The sequence below is a fragment of the Hyperolius riggenbachi genome, chromosome 4, assembly GCF_040937935.1.
Source record: "Hyperolius riggenbachi isolate aHypRig1 chromosome 4, aHypRig1.pri, whole genome shotgun sequence".
NCBI lineage: Eukaryota > Metazoa > Chordata > Amphibia > Anura > Hyperoliidae > Hyperolius > Hyperolius riggenbachi.
This window is the reverse complement of record NC_090649.1, coordinates 24,518,038-24,534,796: the sequence shown is the minus strand read 5'-3', so window position 1 is coordinate 24,534,796 and position 16,759 is coordinate 24,518,038. Positions and strand designations below refer to the sequence as shown.

Sequence of the window (16,759 nt, the reverse complement as noted above, 5' to 3'; positions counted from 1 at the left end):
TACCAGCTGAGCTATCGAAGGATACCCCAGCTAAGGTTTTGCCAGCCTTTGATCCTCATTCCTAGCGAGCGGAAGGTGCAGAAAATGAGTGTTTGTCTCTGGGGTTCAAGATGGAAAAGCATGTGTGTGGAGGATGCGGGCATCGATCCCGCTACCTCTCGCATGCTAAGCGAGCGCTCTACCATTTGAGCTAATCCCCCATCTATACACAACTGCGCAAGAGACGCGGGCGGATGAGCGGAACTGCGATGTCAGAGTTAACGATGGAACGCCACACAGTTTCATTGGAATGGAGGACTGTGTATTTTACAACATTTCTTTTGTCTTCACAGAGTGTTGAGCAAGGGGTCAACAAAAAGTAGGAATTTTAGAAAGGTGTGATACAACCGGTAAAAAGTAATCAGACTCCCAAAAGTGGAAGCAGACAAAACGGGTCGCTAGAGGTATTAAGTCAAATACAAAGCACTTTGTCTTCAAACAAAGTAGTGGGCTGCTGCCAATAAGGGTCGCTACTGACTTTAGTTCTTCTCCAATGCCCTGGTAGATGAAATGGAAAGTGGGAGATAGCACTCTTGCCCTTGTTGCTTTTTTTTTGTGCTCTGGACTGAGGTGCAGTGAGGCTAAAAAGGGGGAACTTGATGGCCACTGAGCTATGAAAGGATACCCCACAAGAGTCTTTTTTGGCCTTTGATCCTCAACCCTACCCAGCTGAACTCTGTAACTCTTTCTAGCAAGCTGCCCGACTCCCCTTTTTTAATTGAGTCAGGGTAACAGTAATAGGTAATTACCCTGGCAGGTAGAAGCCCAAAAATGGTTTGCCAGAGATGTGGGCCGTTTTCCACTAAAGCGGTGGAGTAAGGAAGACGCTGTTGTATCATGGGATGCAAACGGGAAAGGGTCAACAAGAAAGACGGTGTGTTATCAACGTGACGTAAAAGTTCCTTCGAGCCAGAATCGAACCAGCGACCTAAGGATTACAGTTTTCTCAACATTTTGTCAATCTACAGTCCTCCGCTCTACCAGCTGAGCTATCGAAGGATACCTCAGCTAAAGTTTTGCCAGCCTTTGATCCTCATTCCTAGCGAGCGGGAAGGTGCAGAAAATGAGTGTTTGTCTCTGGGGTTCAAGATGGAAAAGCATGTGTGTGGAGGATGCGGGCATCGATCCCGCTACCTCTCGCATGCTAAGCGAGCGCTCTACCATTTGAGCTAATCCCCCATCTATACACAACTGCGCAAGAGACGCGGGCGGATGAGCGGAACTGCGATGTCAGAGTTAACGATGGAACGCCACACAGTTTCATTGGAATGGAGGACTGTGTATTTTACAACATTTCTTTTGTCTTCACAGAGTGTTGAGCAAGGGGTCAACAAAAAGTAGGAATTTTAGAAAGGTGTGATACAACCGGTAAAAAGTAATCAGACTCCCAAAAGTGGAAGCAGACAAAACGGGTCGCTAGAGGTATTAAGTCAAATACAAAGCACTTTGTCTTCAAACAAAGTAGTGGGCTGCTGCCAATAAGGGTCGCTACTGACTTTAGTTCTTCTCCAATGACCTAGTAGATGGAATGGAAAGTGGGAGATAGCACTCTTGCCCTTGTTGCTTTTTTTTTGTGCTCTGGACTGAGGTGCAGTGAGGCTAAAAAGGGGGAACTTGATGGCCACTGAGCTATGAAAGAATACCCCACAAGAGTCTTTTTTGACCTTTGATCCTCAACCCTACCCAGCTGAACTCTGTAACTCTTTCTAGCAAGCTGCCCGACTCCCCTTTTTTAATTGAGTCAGGGTAACAGTAATAGGTAATTACCCTGGCAGGTAGAAGCCCAAAAATGGTTTGCCAGAGATGTGGGCCGTTTTCCACTAAAGCGGTGGAGTAAGGAAGACGCTGTTGTATCATGGGATGCAAACGGGAAAGGGTCAACAAGAAAGACGGTGTGTTATCAACGTGACGTAAAAGTTCCTTCGAGCCGGAATCGAACCAGCGACCTAAGGATTACAGTTTTCTCAACATTTTGTCAATCTACAGTGCTCCGCTCTACCAGCTGAGCTATCGAAGGATACCCCAGCTAAGGTTTTGCCAGCCTTTGATCCTCATTCCTAGCGAGCGGAAGGTGCAGAAAATGAGTGTTTGTCTCTGGGGTTCAAGATGGAAAAGCATGTGTGTGGAGGATGCGGGCATCGATCCCGCTACCTCTCGCATGCTAAGCGAGCGCTCTACCATTTGAGCTAATCCCCCATCTATACACATCTGCGCAAGAGACGCGGGCAGATGAGCGGAACTGCGATGTCAGAGTTAACGATGGAACGCCACACAGTTTCATTGGAATGGAGGACTGTGTATTTTACAACATTTCTTTTGTCTTCACAGAGTGTTGAGCAAGGGGTCAACAAAAAGTAGGAATTTTAGAAAGGTGTGATACAACCGGTAAAAAGTAATCAGACTCCCAAAAGTGGAAGCAGACAAAACGGGTCGCTAGAGGTATTAAGTCAAATACAAAGCACTTTGTCTTCAAACAAAGTAGTGGGCTGCTGCCAATAAGGGTCGCTACTGACTTTAGTTCTTCTCCAATGCCCTGGTAGATGAAATGGAAAGTGGGAGATAGCACTCTTGCCCTTGTTGCTTTTTTTTTGTGCTCTGGACTGAGGTGCAGTGAGGCTAAAAAGGGGGAACTTGATGGCCACTGAGCTATGAAAGGATACCCCACAAGAGTCTTTTTTGGCCTTTGATCCTCAACCCTACCCAGCTGAACTCTGTAACTCTTTCTAGCAAGCTGCCCGACTCCCCTTTTTTAATTGAGTCAGGGTAACAGTAATAGGTAATTACCCTGGCAGGTAGAAGCCCAAAAATGGTTTGCCAGAGATGTGGGCCGTTTTCCACTAAAGCGGTGGAGTAAGGAAGACGCTGTTGTATCATGGGATGCAAACGGGAAAGGGTCAACAAGAAAGACGGTGTGTTATCAACGTGACGTAAAAGCTCCTTCGAGCCAGAATCGAACCAGCGACCTAAGGATTACAGTTTTCTCAACATTTTGTCAATCTACAGTCCTCCGCTCTACCAGCTGAGCTATCGAAAGATACCCCAGCTAAGGTTTTGCCAGCCTTTGATCCTCATTCCTAGCGAGCGGAAGGTGCAGAAAATGAGTGTTTGTCTCTGGGGTTCTAGATGGAAAAGCATGTGTGTGGAGGATGCGGGCATCGATCCCGCTACCTCTCGCATGCTAAGCGAGCGCTCTACCATTTGAGCTAATCCCCCATCTATACACATCTGCGCAAGAGACGCGGGCGGATGAGCGGAACTGCGATGTCAGAGTTAACGATGGAACGCCACACAGTTTCATTGGAATGGAGGACTGTGTATTTTACAACATTTCTTTTGTCTTCACAGAGTGTTGAGCAAGGGGTCAACAAAAAGTAGGAATTTTAGAAAGGTGTGATACAACCGGTAAAAAGTAATCAGACTCCCAAAAGTGGAAGCAGACAAAACGGGTCGCTAGAGGTATTAAGTCAAATACAAAGCACTTTGTCTTCAAACAAAGTAGTGGGCTGCTGCCAATAAGGGTCGCTACTGACTTTAGTTCTTCTCCAATGACCTAGTAGATGGAATGGAAAGTGGGAGAAAGCACTCTTGCCCTTGTTGCTTTTTTTTTGTGCTCTGGACTGAGGTGCAGTGAGGCTAAAAAGGGGGAACTTGATGGCCACTGAGCTATGAAAGGATACCCCACAAGAGTCTTTTTTGGCCTTTGATCCTCAACCCTACCCAGCTGAACTCTGTAACTCTTTCTAGCAAGCTGCCCGACTCCCCTTTTTTAATTGAGTCAGGGTAACAGTAATAGGTAATTACCCTGGCAGGTAGAAGCCCAAAAATGGTTTGCCAGAGATGTGGGCCGTTTTCCACTAAAGCGGTGGAGTAAGGAAGACGCTGTTGTATCATGGGATGCAAACGGGAAAGGGTCAACAAGAAAGACGGTGTGTTATCAACGTGACGTAAAAGTTCCTTCGAGCCGGAATTGAACCAGCGACCTAAGGATTACAGTTTTCTCAACATTTTGTCAATCTACAGTCCTCCACTCTACCAGCTGAGCTATCGAAGGATACCCCAGCTAAGGTTTTGCCAGCCTTTGATCCTCATTCCTAGCGAGCGGAAGGTGCAGAAAATGAGTGTCTCTGGGGTTCAAGATGGAAAAGCATGTGTGTGGAGGATGCGGGCATCGATCCCGCTACCTCTCGCATGCTAAGCGAGCGCTCTACCATTTGAGCTAATCCCCCATCTATACACATCTGCGCAAGAGACGCGGGCGGATGAGCGGAACTGCGATGTCAGAGTTAACGATGGAACGCCACACAGTTTCATTGGAATGGAGGACTGTGTATTTTACAACATTTCTTTTGTCTTCACAGAGTGTTGAGCAAGGGGTCAACAAAAAGTAGGAATTTTAGAAAGGTGTGATACAACCGGTAAAAAGTAATCAGACTCCCAAAAGTGGAAGCAGACAAAACGGGTCGCTAGAGGTATTAAGTCAAATACAAAGCACTTTGTCTTCAAACAAAGTAGTGGGCTGCTGCCAATAAGGGTCGCTACTGACTTTAGTTCTTCTCCAATGACCTAGTAGATGGAATGGAAAGTGGGAGAAAGCACTCTTGCCCTTGTTGCTTTTTTTTTGTGCTCTGGACTGAGGTGCAGTGAGGCTAAAAAGGGGGAACTTGATGGCCACTGAGCTATGAAAGGATACCCCACAAGAGTCTTTTTTGGCCTTTGATCCTCAACCCTACCCAGCTGAACTCTGTAACTCTTTCTAGCAAGCTGCCCGACTCCCCTTTTTTAATTGAGTCAGGGTAACAGTAATAGGTAATTACCCTGGCAGGTAGAAGCCCAAAAATGGTTTGCCAGAGATGTGGGCCGTTTTCCACTAAAGCGGTGGAGTAAGGAAGACGCTGTTGTATCATGGGATGCAAACGGGAAAGGGTCAACAAGAAAGACGGTGTGTTATCAACGTGACGTTAAAGTTCCTTCGAGCCGGAATCGAACCAGCGACCTAAGGATTACAGTTTTCTCAACATTTTGTCAATCTACAGTCCTCCGCTCTACCAGCTGAGCTATCGAAGGATACCCCAGCTAAGGTTTTGCCAGCCTTTGAACCTAATTCCTAGCGAGCGGAAGGTGCAGAAAATGAGTGTTTGTCTCTGGGGTTCAAGATGGAAAAGCATGTGTGTGGAGGATGCGGGCATCGATCCCGCTACCTCTCGCATGCTAAGCGAGCGCTCTACCATTTGAGCTAATCCCCCATCTATACACATCTGCGCAAGAGACGCGGGCGGATGAGCGGAACTGCGATGTCAGAGTTAACGATGGAACGCCACACAGTTTCATTGGAATGGAGGACTGTGTATTTTACAACATTTCTTTTGTCTTCACAGAGTGTTGAGCAAGGGGTCAACAAAAAGTAGGAATTTTAGAAAGGTGTGATACAACCGGTAAAAAGTAATCAGACTCCCAAAAGTGGAAGCAGACAAAACGGGTCGCTAGAGGTATTAAGTCAAATACAAAGCACTTTGTCTTCAAACAAAGTAGTGGGCTGCTGCCAATAAGGGTCGCTACTGACTTTAGTTCTTCTCCAATGCCCTGGTAGATGAAATGGAAAGTGGGAGATAGCACTCTTGCCCTTGTTGCTTTTTTTTTGTGCTCTGGACTGAGGTGCAGTGAGGCTAAAAAGGGGGAACTTGATGGCCACTGAGCTATGAAAGGATACCCCACAAGAGTCTTTTTTGGCCTTTGATCCTCAACCCTACCCAGCTGAACTCTGTAACTCTTTCTAGCAAGCTGCCCGACTCCCCTTTTTTAATTGAGTCAGGGTAACAGTAATAGGTAATTACCCTGGCAGGTAGAAGCCCAAAAATGGTTTGCCAGAGATGTGGGCCGTTTTCCACTAAAGCGGTGGAGTAAGGAAGACGCTGTTGTATCATGGGATGCAAACGGGAAAGGGTCAACAAGAAAGACGGTGTGTTATCAACGTGACGTAAAAGCTCCTTCGAGCCAGAATCGAACCAGCGACCTAAGGATTACAGTTTTCTCAACATTTTGTCAATCTACAGTCCTCCGCTCTACCAGCTGAGCTATCGAAAGATACCCCAGCCAAGGTTTTGCCAGCCTTTGATCCTCATTCCTAGCGAGCGGAAGGTGCAGAAAATGAGTGTTTGTCTCTGGGGTTCTAGATGGAAAAGCATGTGTGTGGAGGATGCGGGCATCGATCCCGCTACCTCTCGCATGCTAAGCGAGCGCTCTACCATTTGAGCTAATCCCCCATCTATACACATCTGCGCAAGAGACGCGGGCGGATGAGCGGAACTGCGATGTCAGAGTTAACGATGGAACGCCACACAGTTTCATTGGAATGGAGGACTGTGTATTTTACAACATTTCTTTTGTCTTCACAGAGTGTTGAGCAAGGGGTCAACAAAAAGTAGGAATTTTAGAAAGGTGTGATACAACCGGTAAAAAGTAATCAGACTCCCAAAAGTGGAAGCAGACAAAACGGGTCGCTAGAGGTATTAAGTCAAATACAAAGCACTTTGTCTTCAAACAAAGTAGTGGGCTGCTGCCAATAAGGGTCGCTACTGACTTTAGTTCTTCTCCAATGACCTAGTAGATGGAATGGAAAGTGGGAGAAAGCACTCTTGCCCTTGTTGCTTTTTTTTTGTGCTCTGGACTGAGGTGCAGTGAGGCTAAAAAGGGGGAACTTGATGGCCACTGAGCTATGAAAGGATACCCCACAAGAGTCTTTTTTGGCCTTTGATCCTCAACCCTACCCAGCTGAACTCTGTAACTCTTTCTAGCAAGCTGCCCGACTCCCCTTTTTTAATTGAGTCAGGGTAACAGTAATAGGTAATTACCCTGGCAGGTAGAAGCCCAAAAATGGTTTGCCAGAGATGTGGGCTGTTTTCCACTAAAGCGGTGGAGTAAGGAAGACGCTGTTGTATCATGGGATGCAAACGGGAAAGGGTCAACAAGAAAGACGGTGTGTTATCAACGTGACGTAAAAGTTCCTTCGAGCCAGAATCGAACTAGCGACCTAAGGATTACAGTTTTCTCAACATTTTGTCAATCTACAGTCCTCCGCTCTACCAGCTAAGCTATCGAAGGATACCCCAGCTAAGGTTTTGCCAGCCTTTGATCCTCATTCCTAGCGAGCGGAAGGTGCAGAAAATGAGTGTTTGTCTCTGGGGTTCAAGATGGAAAAGCATGTGTGTGGAGGATGCGGGCATCGATCCCGCTACCTCTCGCATGCTAAGCGAGCGCTCTACCATTTGAGCTAATCCCCCATCTATACACAACTGCGCAAGAGACGCGGGCGGATGAGCGGAACTGCGATGTCAGAGTTAACGATGGAACGCCACACAGTTTCATTGGAATGGAGGACTGTGTATTTTACAACATTTCTTTTGTCTTCACAGAGTGTTGAGCAAGGGGTCAACAAAAAGTAGGAATTTTAGAAAGGTGTGATACAACCGGTAAAAAGTAATCAGACTCCCAAAAGTGGAAGCAGACAAAACGGGTCGCTAGAGGTATTAAGTCAAATACAAAGCACTTTGTCTTCAAACAAAGTAGTGGGCTGCTGCCAATAAGGGTCGCTACTGACTTTAGTTCTTCTCCAATGCCCTGGTAGATGAAATGGAAAGTGGGAGATAGCACTCTTGCCCTTGTTGCTTTTTTTTTGTGCTCTGGACTGAGGTGCAGTGAGGCTAAAAAGGGGGAACTTGATGGCCACTGAGCTATGAAAGGATACCCCACAAGAGTCTTTTTTGGCCTTTGATCCTCAACCCTACCCAGCTGAACTCTGTAACTCTTTCTAGCAAGCTGCCCGACTCCCCTTTTTTAATTGAGTCAGGGTAACAGTAATAGGTAATTACCCTGGCAGGTAGAAGCCCAAAAATGGTTTGCCAGAGATGTGGGCCGTTTTCCACTAAAGCGGTGGAGTAAGGAAGACGCTGTTGTATCATGGGATGCAAACGGGAAAGGGTCAACAAGAAAGACGGTGTGTTATCAACGTGACGTAAAAGTTCCTTCGAGCCAGAATCGAACCAGCGACCTAAGGATTACAGTTTTCTCAACATTTTGTCAATCTACAGTCCTCCGCTCTACCAGCTGAGCTATCGAAGGATACCCCAGCTAAGGTTTTGCCAGCCTTTGATCCTCATTCCTAGCGAGCGGAAGGTGCAGAAAATGAGTGTTTGTCTCTGGGGTTCAAGATGGAAAAGCATGTGTGTGGAGGATGCGGGCATCGATCCCGCTACCTCTCGCATGCTAAGCGAGCGCTCTACCATTTGAGCTAATCCCCCATCTATACACAACTGCGCAAGAGACGCGGGCGGATGAGCGGAACTGCGATGTCAGAGTTAACGATGGAACGCCACACAGTTTCATTGGAATGGAGGACTGTGTATTTTACAACATTTCTTTTGTCTTCACAGAGTGTTGAGCAAGGGGTCAACAAAAAGTAGGAATTTTAGAAAGGTGTGATACAACCGGTAAAAAGTAATCAGACTCCCAAAAGTGGAAGCAGACAAAACGGGTCGCTAGAGGTATTAAGTCAAATACAAAGCACTTTGTCTTCAAACAAAGTAGTGGGCTGCTGCCAATAAGGGTCGCTACTGACTTTAGTTCTTCTCCAATGACCTAGTAGATGGAATGGAAAGTGGGAGATAGCACTCTTGCCCTTGTTGCTTTTTTTTTGTGCTCTGGACTGAGGTGCAGTGAGGCTAAAAAGGGGGAACTTGATGGCCACTGAGCTATGAAAGGATACCCCACAAGAGTCTTTTTTGGCCTTTGATCCTCAACCCTACCCAGCTGAACTCTGTAACTCTTTCTAGCAAGCTGCCCGACTCCCCTTTTTTAATTGAGTCAGGGTAACAGTAATAGGTAATTGCCCTGGCAGGTAGAAGCCCAAAAATGGTTTGCCAGAGATGTGGGCCGTTTTCCACTAAAGCGGTGGAGTAAGGAAGACGCTGTTGTATCATGGGATGCAAACGGGAAAGGGTCAACAAGAAAGACGGTGTGTTATCAACGTGACGTAAAAGTTCCTTCGAGCCGGAATCGAACCAGCGACCTAAGGATTACAGTTTTCTCAACATTTTGTCAATCTACAGTCCTCCGCTCTACCAGCTGAGCTATCGAAGGATACCCCAGCTAAGGTTTTGCCAGCCTTTGATCCTCATTCCTAGCGAGCGGAAGGTGCAGAAAATGAGTGTTTGTCTCTGGGGTTCAAGATGGAAAAGCATGTGTGTGGAGGATGCGGGCATCGATCCCGCTACCTCTCGCATGCTAAGCGAGCGCTCTACTATTTGAGCTAATCCCCCATCTATACACATCTGCGCAAGAGACGCGGGCAGATGAGCGGAACTGCGATGTCAGAGTTAACGATGGAACGCCACACAGTTTCATTGGAATGGAGGACTGTGTATTTTACAACATTTCTTTTGTCTTCACAGAGTGTTGAGCAAGGGGTCAACAAAAAGTAGGAATTTTAGAAAGGTGTGATACAACCGGTAAAAAGTAATCAGACTCCCAAAAGTGGAAGCAGACAAAACGGGTCGCTAGAGGTATTAAGTCAAATACAAAGCACTTTGTCTTCAAACAAAATAGTGGGCTGCTGCCAATAAGGGTCGCTACTGACTTTAGTTCTTCTCCAATGCCCTGGTAGATGAAATGGAAAGTGGGAGATAGCACTCTTGCCCTTGTTGCTTTTTTTTTGTGCTCTGGACTGAGGTGCAGTGAGGCTAAAAAGGGGGAACTTGATGGCCACTGAGCTATGAAAGGATACCCCACAAGAGTCTTTTTTGGCCTTTGATCCTCAACCCTACCCAGCTGAACTCTGTAACTCTTTCTAGCAAGCTGCCCGACTCCCCTTTTTTAATTGAGTCAGGGTAACAGTAATAGGTAATTACCCTGGCAGGTAGAAGCCCAAAAATGGTTTGCCAGAGATGTGGGCCGTTTTCCACTAAAGCGGTGGAGTAAGGAAGACGCTGTTGTATCATGGGATGCAAACGGGAAAGGGTCAACAAGAAAGACGGTGTGTTATCAACGTGACGTAAAAGCTCCTTCGAGCCAGAATCGAACCAGCGACCTAAGGATTACAGTTTTCTCAACATTTTGTCAATCTACAATCCTCCGCTCTACCAGCTGAGCTATCGAAAGATACCCCAGCTAAGGTTTTGCCAGCCTTTGATCCTCATTCCTAGCGAGCGGAAGGTGCAGAAAATGAGTGTTTGTCTCTGGGGTTCTAGATGGAAAAGCATGTGTGTGGAGGATGCGGGCATCGATCCCGCTACCTCTCGCATGCTAAGCGAGCGCTCTACCATTTGAGCTAATCCCCCATCTATACACATCTGCGCAAGAGACGCGGGCGGATGAGCGGAACTGCGATGTCAGAGTTAACGATGGAACGCCACACAGTTTCATTGGAATGGAGGACTGTGTATTTTACAACATTTCTTTTGTCTTCACAGAGTGTTGAGCAAGGGGTCAACAAAAAGTAGGAATTTTAGAAAGGTGTGATACAACCGGTAAAAAGTAATCAGACTCCCAAAAGTGGAAGCAGACAAAACGGGTCGCTAGAGGTATTAAGTCAAATACAAAGCACTTTGTCTTCAAACAAAGTAGTGGGCTGCTGCCAATAAGGGTCGCTACTGACTTTAGTTCTTCTCCAATGACCTAGTAGATGGAATGGAAAGTGGGAGAAAGCACTCTTGCCCTTGTTGCTTTTTTTTTGTGCTCTGGACTGAGGTGCAGTGAGGCTAAAAAGGGGGAACTTGATGGCCACTGAGCTATGAAAGGATACCCCACAAGAGTCTTTTTTGGCCTTTGATCCTCAACCCTACCCAGCTGAACTCTGTAACTCTGTCTAGCAAGCTGCCCGACTCCCCTTTTTTAATTGAGTCAGGGTAACAGTAATAGGTAATTACCCTGGCAGGTAGAAGCCCAAAAATGGTTTGCCAGAGATGTGGGCCGTTTTCCACTAAAGCGGTGGAGTAAGGAAGACGCTGTTGTATCATGGGATGCAAACGGGAAAGGGTCAACAAGAAAGACGGTGTGTTATCAACGTGACGTAAAAGTTCCTTCGAGCCGGAATCGAACCAGTGACCTAAGGATTACAGTTTTCTCAACATTTTGTCAATCTACAGTCCTCCGCTCTACCAGCTGAGCTATCGAAGGATACCCCAGCTAAGGTTTTGCCAGCCTTTGATCCTCATTCCTAGCGAGCGGAAGGTGCAGAAAATGAGTGTTTGTCTCTGGGGTTCAAGATGGAAAAGCATGTGTGTGGAGGATGCGGGCATCGATCCCGCTACCTCTCGCATGCTAAGCGAGCGCTCTACCATTTGAGCTAATCCCCCATCTATACACATCTGCGCAAGAGACGCGGGCGGATGAGCGGAACTGCGATGTCAGAGTTAACGATGGAACGCCACACAGTTTCATTGGAATGGAGGACTGTGTATTTTACAACATTTCTTTTGTCTTCACAGAGTGTTGAGCAAGGGGTCAACAAAAAGTAGGAATTTTAGAAAGGTGTGATACAACCGGTAAAAAGTAATCAGACTCCCAAAAGTGGAAGCAGACAAAACGGGTCGCTAGAGGTATTAAGTCAAATACAAAGCACTTTGTCTTCAAACAAAGTAGTGGGCTGCTGCCAATAAGGGTCGCTACTGACTTTAGTTCTTCTCCAATGCCCTGGTAGATGAAATGGAAAGTGGGAGATAGCACTCTTGCCCTTGTTGCTTTTTTTTTGTGCTCTGGACTGAGGTGCAGTGAGGCTAAAAAGGGGGAACTTGATGGCCACTGAGCTATCAAAGGATACCCCACAAGAGTCTTTTTTGGCCTTTGATCCTCAACCCTACCCAGCTGAACTCTGTAACTCTTTCTAGCAAGCTGCCCGACTCCCCTTTTTTAATTGAGTCAGGGTAACAGTAATAGGTAATTACCCTGGCAGGTAGAAGCCCAAAAATGGTTTGCCAGAGATGTGGGCCGTTTTCCACTAAAGCGGTGGAGTAAGGAAGACGCTGTTGTATCATGGGATGCAAACGGGAAAGGGTCAACAAGAAAGACGGTGTGTTATCAACGTGACGTAAAAGCTCCTTCGAGCCAGAATCGAACCAGCGACCTAAGGATTACAGTTTTCTCAACATTTTGTCAATCTACAGTCCTCCGCTCTACCAGCTGAGCTATCGAAAGATACCCCAGCTAAGGTTTTGCCAGCCTTTGATCCTCATTCCTAGCGAGCGGAAGGTGCAGAAAATGAGTGTTTGTCTCTGGGGTTCTAGATGGAAAAGCATGTGTGTGGAGGATGCGGGCATCGATCCCGCTACCTCTCGCATGCTAAGCGAGCGCTCTACCATTTGAGCTAATCCCCCATCTATACACATCTGCGCAAGAGACGCGGGCGGATGAGCGGAACTGCGATGTCAGAGTTAACGATGGAACGCCACACAGTTTCATTGGAATGGAGGACTGTGTATTTTACAACATTTCTTTTGTCTTCACAGAGTGTTGAGCAAGGGGTCAACAAAAAGTAGGAATTTTAGAAAGGTGTGATACAACCGGTAAAAAGTAATCAGACTCCCAAAAGTGGAAGCAGACAAAACGGGTCGCTAGAGGTATTAAGTCAAATACAAAGCACTTTGTCTTCAAACAAAGTAGTGGGCTGCTGCCAATAAGGGTCGCTACTGACTTTAGTTCTTCTCCAATGACCTAGTAGATGGAATGGAAAGTGGGAGAAAGCACTCTTGCCCTTGTTGCTTTTTTTTTGTGCTCTGGACTGAGGTGCAGTGAGGCTAAAAAGGGGGAACTTGATGGCCACTGAGCTATGAAAGGATACCCCACAAGAGTCTTTTTTGGCCTTTGATCCTCAACCCTACCCAGCTGAACTCTGTAACTCTTTCTAGCAAGCTGCCCGACTCCCCTTTTTTAATTGAGTCAGGGTAACAGTAATAGGTAATTACCCTGGCAGGTAGAAGCCCAAAAATGGTTTGCCAGAGATGTGGGCCGTTTTCCACTAAAGCGGTGGAGTAAGGAAGACGCTGTTGTATCATGGGATGCAAACGGGAAAGGGTCAACAAGAAAGACGGTGTGTTATCAACGTGACGTAAAAGTTCCTTCGAGCCGGAATCGAACCAGTGACCTAAGGATTACAGTTTTCTCAACATTTTGTCAATCTACAGTCCTCCGCTCTACCAGCTGAGCTATCGAAGGATACCCCAGCTAAGGTTTTGCCAGCCTTTGATCCTCATTCCTAGCGAGCGGAAGGTGCAGAAAATGAGTGTTTGTCTCTGGGGTTCAAGATGGAAAAGCATGTGTGTGGAGGATGCGGGCATCGATCCCGCTACCTCTCGCATGCTAAGCGAGCGCTCTACCATTTGAGCTAATCCCCCATCTATACACATCTGCGCAAGAGACGCGGGCGGATGAGCGGAACTGCAATGTCAGAGTTAACGATGGAACGCCACACAGTTTCATTGGAATGGAGGACTGTGTATTTTACAACATTTCTTTTGTCTTCACAGAGTGTTGAGCAAGGGGTCAACAAAAAGTAGGAATTTTAGAAAGGTGTGATACAACCGGTAAAAAGTAATCAGACTCCCAAAAGTGGAAGCAGACAAAACGGGTCGCTAGAGGTATTAAGTCAAATACAAAGCACTTTGTCTTCAAACAAAGTAGTGGGCTGCTGCCAATAAGGGTCGCTACTGACTTTAGTTCTTCTCCAATGACCTAGTAGATGGAATGGAAAGTGGGAGAAAGCACTCTTGCCCTTGTTGCTTTTTTTGTGTGCTCTGGACTGAGGTGCAGTGAGGCTAAAAAGGGGGAACTTGATGGCCACTGAGCTATGAAAGGATACCCCACAAGAGTCTTTTTTGGCCTTTGATCCTCAACCCTACCCAGCTGAACTCTGTAACTCTTTCTAGCAAGCTGCCCGACTCCCCTTTTTTAATTGAGTCAGGGTAACAGTAATAGGTAATTACCCTGGCAGGTAGAAGCCCAAAAATGGTTTGCCAGAGATGTGGGCCGTTTTCCACTAAAGCGGTGGAGTAAGGAAGACGCTGTTGTATCATGGGATGCAAACGGGAAAGGGTCAACAAGAAAGACGGTGTGTTATCAACGTGACGTAAAAGTTCCTTCGAGCCGGAATCGAACCAGCGACCTAAGGATTACAGTTTTCTCAACATTTTGTCAATCTACAGTCCTCCGCTCTACCAGCTGAGCTATCGAAGGATACCCCAGCTAAGGTTTTGCCAGCCTTTGATCCTCATTCCTAGCGAGCGGAAGGTGCAGAAAATGAGTGTTTGTCTCTGGGGTTCAAGATGGAAAAGCATGTGTGTGGAGGATGCGGGCATCGATCCCGCTACCTCTCGCATGCTAAGCGAGCGCTCTACCGTTTGAGCTAATCCCCCATCTATACACATCTGCGCAAGAGACGCGGGCGGATGAGCGGAACTGCGATGTCAGAGTTAACGATGGAACGCCACACAGTTTCATTGGAATGGAGGACTGTGTATTTTACAACATTTCTTTTGTCTTCACAGAGTGTTGAGCAAGGGGTCAACAAAAAGTAGGAATTTTAGAAAGGTGTGATACAACCGGTAAAAAGTAATCAGACTCCCAAAAGTGGAAGCAGACAAAACGGGTCGCTAGAGGTATTAAGTCAAATACAAAGCACTTTGTCTTCAAACAAAGTAGTGGGCTGCTGCCAATAAGGGTCGCTACTGACTTTAGTTCTTCTCCAATGACCTAGTAGATGGAATGGAAAGTGGGAGATAGCACTCTTGCCCTTGTTGCTTTTTTTTTGTGCTCTGGACTGAGGTGCAGTGAGGCTAAAAAGGGGGAACTTGATGGCCACTGAGCTATGAAAGGATACCCCACAAGAGTCTTTTTTGGCCTTTGATCCTCAACCCTACCCAGCTGAACTCTGTAACTCTTTCTAGCAAGCTGCCCGACTCCCCTTTTTTAATTGAGTCAGGGTAACAGTAATAGGTAATTACCCTGGCAGGTAGAAGCCCAAAAATGGTTTGCCAGAGATGTGGGCCGTTTTCCACTAAAGCGGTGGAGTAAGGAAGACGCTGTTGTATCATGGGATGCAAACGGGAAAGGGTCAACAAGAAAGACGGTGTGTTATCAACGTGACGTAAAAGCTCCTTCGAGCCAGAATCGAACCAGCGACCTAAGGATTACAGTTTTCTCAACATTTTGTCAATCTACAATCCTCCGCTCTACCAGCTGAGCTATCGAAAGATACCCCAGCTAAGGTTTTGCCAGCCTTTGATCCTCATTCCTAGCGAGCGGAAGGTGCAGAAAATGAGTGTTTGTCTCTGGGGTTCTAGATGGAAAAGCATGTGTGTGGAGGATGCGGGCATCGATCCCGCTACCTCTCGCATGCTAAGCGAGCGCTCTACCATTTGAGCTAATCCCCCATCTATACACATCTGCGCAAGAGACGCGGGCGGATGAGCGGAACTGCGATGTCAGAGTTAACGATGGAACGCCACACAGTTTCATTGGAATGGAGGACTGTGTATTTTACAACATTTCTTTTGTCTTCACAGAGTGTTGAGCAAGGGGTCAACAAAAAGTAGGAATTTTAGAAAGGTGTGATACAACCGGTAAAAAGTAATCAGACTCCCAAAAGTGGAAGCAGACAAAACGGGTCGCTAGAGGTATTAAGTCAAATACAAAGCACTTTGTCTTCAAACAAAGTAGTGGGCTGCTGCCAATAAGGGTCGCTACTGACTTTAGTTCTTCTCCAATGACCTAGTAGATGGAATGGAAAGTGGGAGAAAGCACTCTTGCCCTTGTTGCTTTTTTTTTGTGCTCTGGACTGAGGTGCAGTGAGGCTAAAAAGGGGGAACTTGATGGCCACTGAGCTATGAAAGGATACCCCACAAGAGTCTTTTTTGGCCTTTGATCCTCAACCCTACCCAGCTGAACTCTGTAACTCTGTCTAGCAAGCTGCCCGACTCCCCTTTTTTAATTGAGTCAGGGTAACAGTAATAGGTAATTACCCTGGCAGGTAGAAGCCCAAAAATGGTTTGCCAGAGATGTGGGCCGTTTTCCACTAAAGCGGTGGAGTAAGGAAGACGCTGTTGTATCATGGGATGCAAACGGGAAAGGGTCAACAAGAAAGACGGTGTGTTATCAACGTGACGTAAAAGTTCCTTCGAGCCGGAATCGAACCAGTGACCTAGGGATTACAGTTTTCTCAACATTTTGTCAATCTACAGTCCTCCGCTCTACCAGCTGAGCTATCGAAGGATACCCCAGCTAAGGTTTTGCCAGCCTTTGATCCTCATTCCTAGCGAGCGGAAGGTGCAGAAAATGAGTGTTTGTCTCTGGGGTTCAAGATGGAAAAGCATGTGTGTGGAGGATGCGGGCATCGATCCCGCTACCTCTCGCATGCTAAGCGAGCGCTCTACCATTTGAGCTAATCCCCCATCTATACACATCTGCGCAAGAGACGCGGGCGGATGAGCGGAACTGCGATGTCAGAGTTAACGATGGAACGCCACACAGTTTCATTGGAATGGAGGACTGTGTATTTTACAACATTTCTTTTGTCTTCACAGAGTGTTGAGCAAGGGGTCAACAAAAAGTAGGAATTTTAGAAAGGTGTGATACAACCGGTAAAAAGTAATCAGACTCCCAAAAGTGGAAGCAGACAAAACGGGTCGCTAGAGGTATTAAGTCAAATACAAAGCACTTTGTCTTCAAACAAAGTAGTGGG

General features: G+C 46.6%; 23 non-coding genes across 23 annotated transcripts; all 23 read right to left on the bottom strand.

Annotated features, from left to right (window-relative positions):
- Positions 1-127: 127 nt before the first annotated feature.
- Positions 128-200, bottom strand: TRNAA-AGC (transfer RNA alanine (anticodon AGC)). Its single transcript has one exon. It is a non-coding gene; the product is annotated as a tRNA-Ala (tRNA).
- Positions 201-1,145: 945 nt separating this feature from the next.
- On the bottom strand, positions 1,146-1,218 carry TRNAA-AGC (transfer RNA alanine (anticodon AGC)). Its single transcript has one exon. It is a non-coding gene; the product is annotated as a tRNA-Ala (tRNA).
- A 944-nt stretch (positions 1,219-2,162) lies between these two features.
- Positions 2,163-2,235, bottom strand: TRNAA-AGC (transfer RNA alanine (anticodon AGC)). Its single transcript has one exon. It is a non-coding gene; the product is annotated as a tRNA-Ala (tRNA).
- A 944-nt stretch (positions 2,236-3,179) lies between these two features.
- TRNAA-AGC (transfer RNA alanine (anticodon AGC)) lies at positions 3,180-3,252 on the bottom strand. The gene has a single exon. It is a non-coding gene; the product is annotated as a tRNA-Ala (tRNA).
- A 739-nt stretch (positions 3,253-3,991) lies between these two features.
- Positions 3,992-4,090, bottom strand: TRNAY-GUA (transfer RNA tyrosine (anticodon GUA)). Its single transcript has 2 exons — positions 4,054-4,090; positions 3,992-4,027 (listed from the first exon to the last, which is right to left on the bottom strand). It is a non-coding gene; the product is annotated as a tRNA-Tyr (tRNA).
- Positions 4,091-4,192: 102 nt separating this feature from the next.
- On the bottom strand, positions 4,193-4,265 carry TRNAA-AGC (transfer RNA alanine (anticodon AGC)). The gene has a single exon. It is a non-coding gene; the product is annotated as a tRNA-Ala (tRNA).
- Positions 4,266-5,004: 739 nt separating this feature from the next.
- TRNAY-GUA (transfer RNA tyrosine (anticodon GUA)) lies at positions 5,005-5,103 on the bottom strand. Its single transcript has 2 exons — positions 5,067-5,103; positions 5,005-5,040 (listed from the first exon to the last, which is right to left on the bottom strand). It is a non-coding gene; the product is annotated as a tRNA-Tyr (tRNA).
- Positions 5,104-5,209: 106 nt separating this feature from the next.
- TRNAA-AGC (transfer RNA alanine (anticodon AGC)) lies at positions 5,210-5,282 on the bottom strand. The gene has a single exon. It is a non-coding gene; the product is annotated as a tRNA-Ala (tRNA).
- Positions 5,283-6,226: 944 nt separating this feature from the next.
- TRNAA-AGC (transfer RNA alanine (anticodon AGC)) lies at positions 6,227-6,299 on the bottom strand. Its single transcript has one exon. It is a non-coding gene; the product is annotated as a tRNA-Ala (tRNA).
- Positions 6,300-7,038: 739 nt separating this feature from the next.
- On the bottom strand, positions 7,039-7,137 carry TRNAY-GUA (transfer RNA tyrosine (anticodon GUA)). Its single transcript has 2 exons — positions 7,101-7,137; positions 7,039-7,074 (listed from the first exon to the last, which is right to left on the bottom strand). It is a non-coding gene; the product is annotated as a tRNA-Tyr (tRNA).
- Positions 7,138-7,243: 106 nt separating this feature from the next.
- TRNAA-AGC (transfer RNA alanine (anticodon AGC)) lies at positions 7,244-7,316 on the bottom strand. Its single transcript has one exon. It is a non-coding gene; the product is annotated as a tRNA-Ala (tRNA).
- A 944-nt stretch (positions 7,317-8,260) lies between these two features.
- TRNAA-AGC (transfer RNA alanine (anticodon AGC)) lies at positions 8,261-8,333 on the bottom strand. The gene has a single exon. It is a non-coding gene; the product is annotated as a tRNA-Ala (tRNA).
- A 739-nt stretch (positions 8,334-9,072) lies between these two features.
- Positions 9,073-9,171, bottom strand: TRNAY-GUA (transfer RNA tyrosine (anticodon GUA)). Its single transcript has 2 exons — positions 9,135-9,171; positions 9,073-9,108 (listed from the first exon to the last, which is right to left on the bottom strand). It is a non-coding gene; the product is annotated as a tRNA-Tyr (tRNA).
- Positions 9,172-10,294: 1,123 nt separating this feature from the next.
- Positions 10,295-10,367, bottom strand: TRNAA-AGC (transfer RNA alanine (anticodon AGC)). The gene has a single exon. It is a non-coding gene; the product is annotated as a tRNA-Ala (tRNA).
- A 739-nt stretch (positions 10,368-11,106) lies between these two features.
- TRNAY-GUA (transfer RNA tyrosine (anticodon GUA)) lies at positions 11,107-11,205 on the bottom strand. Its single transcript has 2 exons — positions 11,169-11,205; positions 11,107-11,142 (listed from the first exon to the last, which is right to left on the bottom strand). It is a non-coding gene; the product is annotated as a tRNA-Tyr (tRNA).
- A 106-nt stretch (positions 11,206-11,311) lies between these two features.
- TRNAA-AGC (transfer RNA alanine (anticodon AGC)) lies at positions 11,312-11,384 on the bottom strand. The gene has a single exon. It is a non-coding gene; the product is annotated as a tRNA-Ala (tRNA).
- A 944-nt stretch (positions 11,385-12,328) lies between these two features.
- TRNAA-AGC (transfer RNA alanine (anticodon AGC)) lies at positions 12,329-12,401 on the bottom strand. Its single transcript has one exon. It is a non-coding gene; the product is annotated as a tRNA-Ala (tRNA).
- A 739-nt stretch (positions 12,402-13,140) lies between these two features.
- TRNAY-GUA (transfer RNA tyrosine (anticodon GUA)) lies at positions 13,141-13,239 on the bottom strand. The gene is made up of 2 exons: positions 13,203-13,239; positions 13,141-13,176 (listed from the first exon to the last, which is right to left on the bottom strand). It is a non-coding gene; the product is annotated as a tRNA-Tyr (tRNA).
- A 106-nt stretch (positions 13,240-13,345) lies between these two features.
- Positions 13,346-13,418, bottom strand: TRNAA-AGC (transfer RNA alanine (anticodon AGC)). The gene has a single exon. It is a non-coding gene; the product is annotated as a tRNA-Ala (tRNA).
- A 739-nt stretch (positions 13,419-14,157) lies between these two features.
- On the bottom strand, positions 14,158-14,256 carry TRNAY-GUA (transfer RNA tyrosine (anticodon GUA)). The gene is made up of 2 exons: positions 14,220-14,256; positions 14,158-14,193 (listed from the first exon to the last, which is right to left on the bottom strand). It is a non-coding gene; the product is annotated as a tRNA-Tyr (tRNA).
- Positions 14,257-14,362: 106 nt separating this feature from the next.
- TRNAA-AGC (transfer RNA alanine (anticodon AGC)) lies at positions 14,363-14,435 on the bottom strand. Its single transcript has one exon. It is a non-coding gene; the product is annotated as a tRNA-Ala (tRNA).
- Positions 14,436-15,379: 944 nt separating this feature from the next.
- On the bottom strand, positions 15,380-15,452 carry TRNAA-AGC (transfer RNA alanine (anticodon AGC)). Its single transcript has one exon. It is a non-coding gene; the product is annotated as a tRNA-Ala (tRNA).
- Positions 15,453-16,396: 944 nt separating this feature from the next.
- TRNAA-AGC (transfer RNA alanine (anticodon AGC)) lies at positions 16,397-16,469 on the bottom strand. The gene has a single exon. It is a non-coding gene; the product is annotated as a tRNA-Ala (tRNA).
- Between the last annotated feature and the right edge of the window lie 290 nt (positions 16,470-16,759).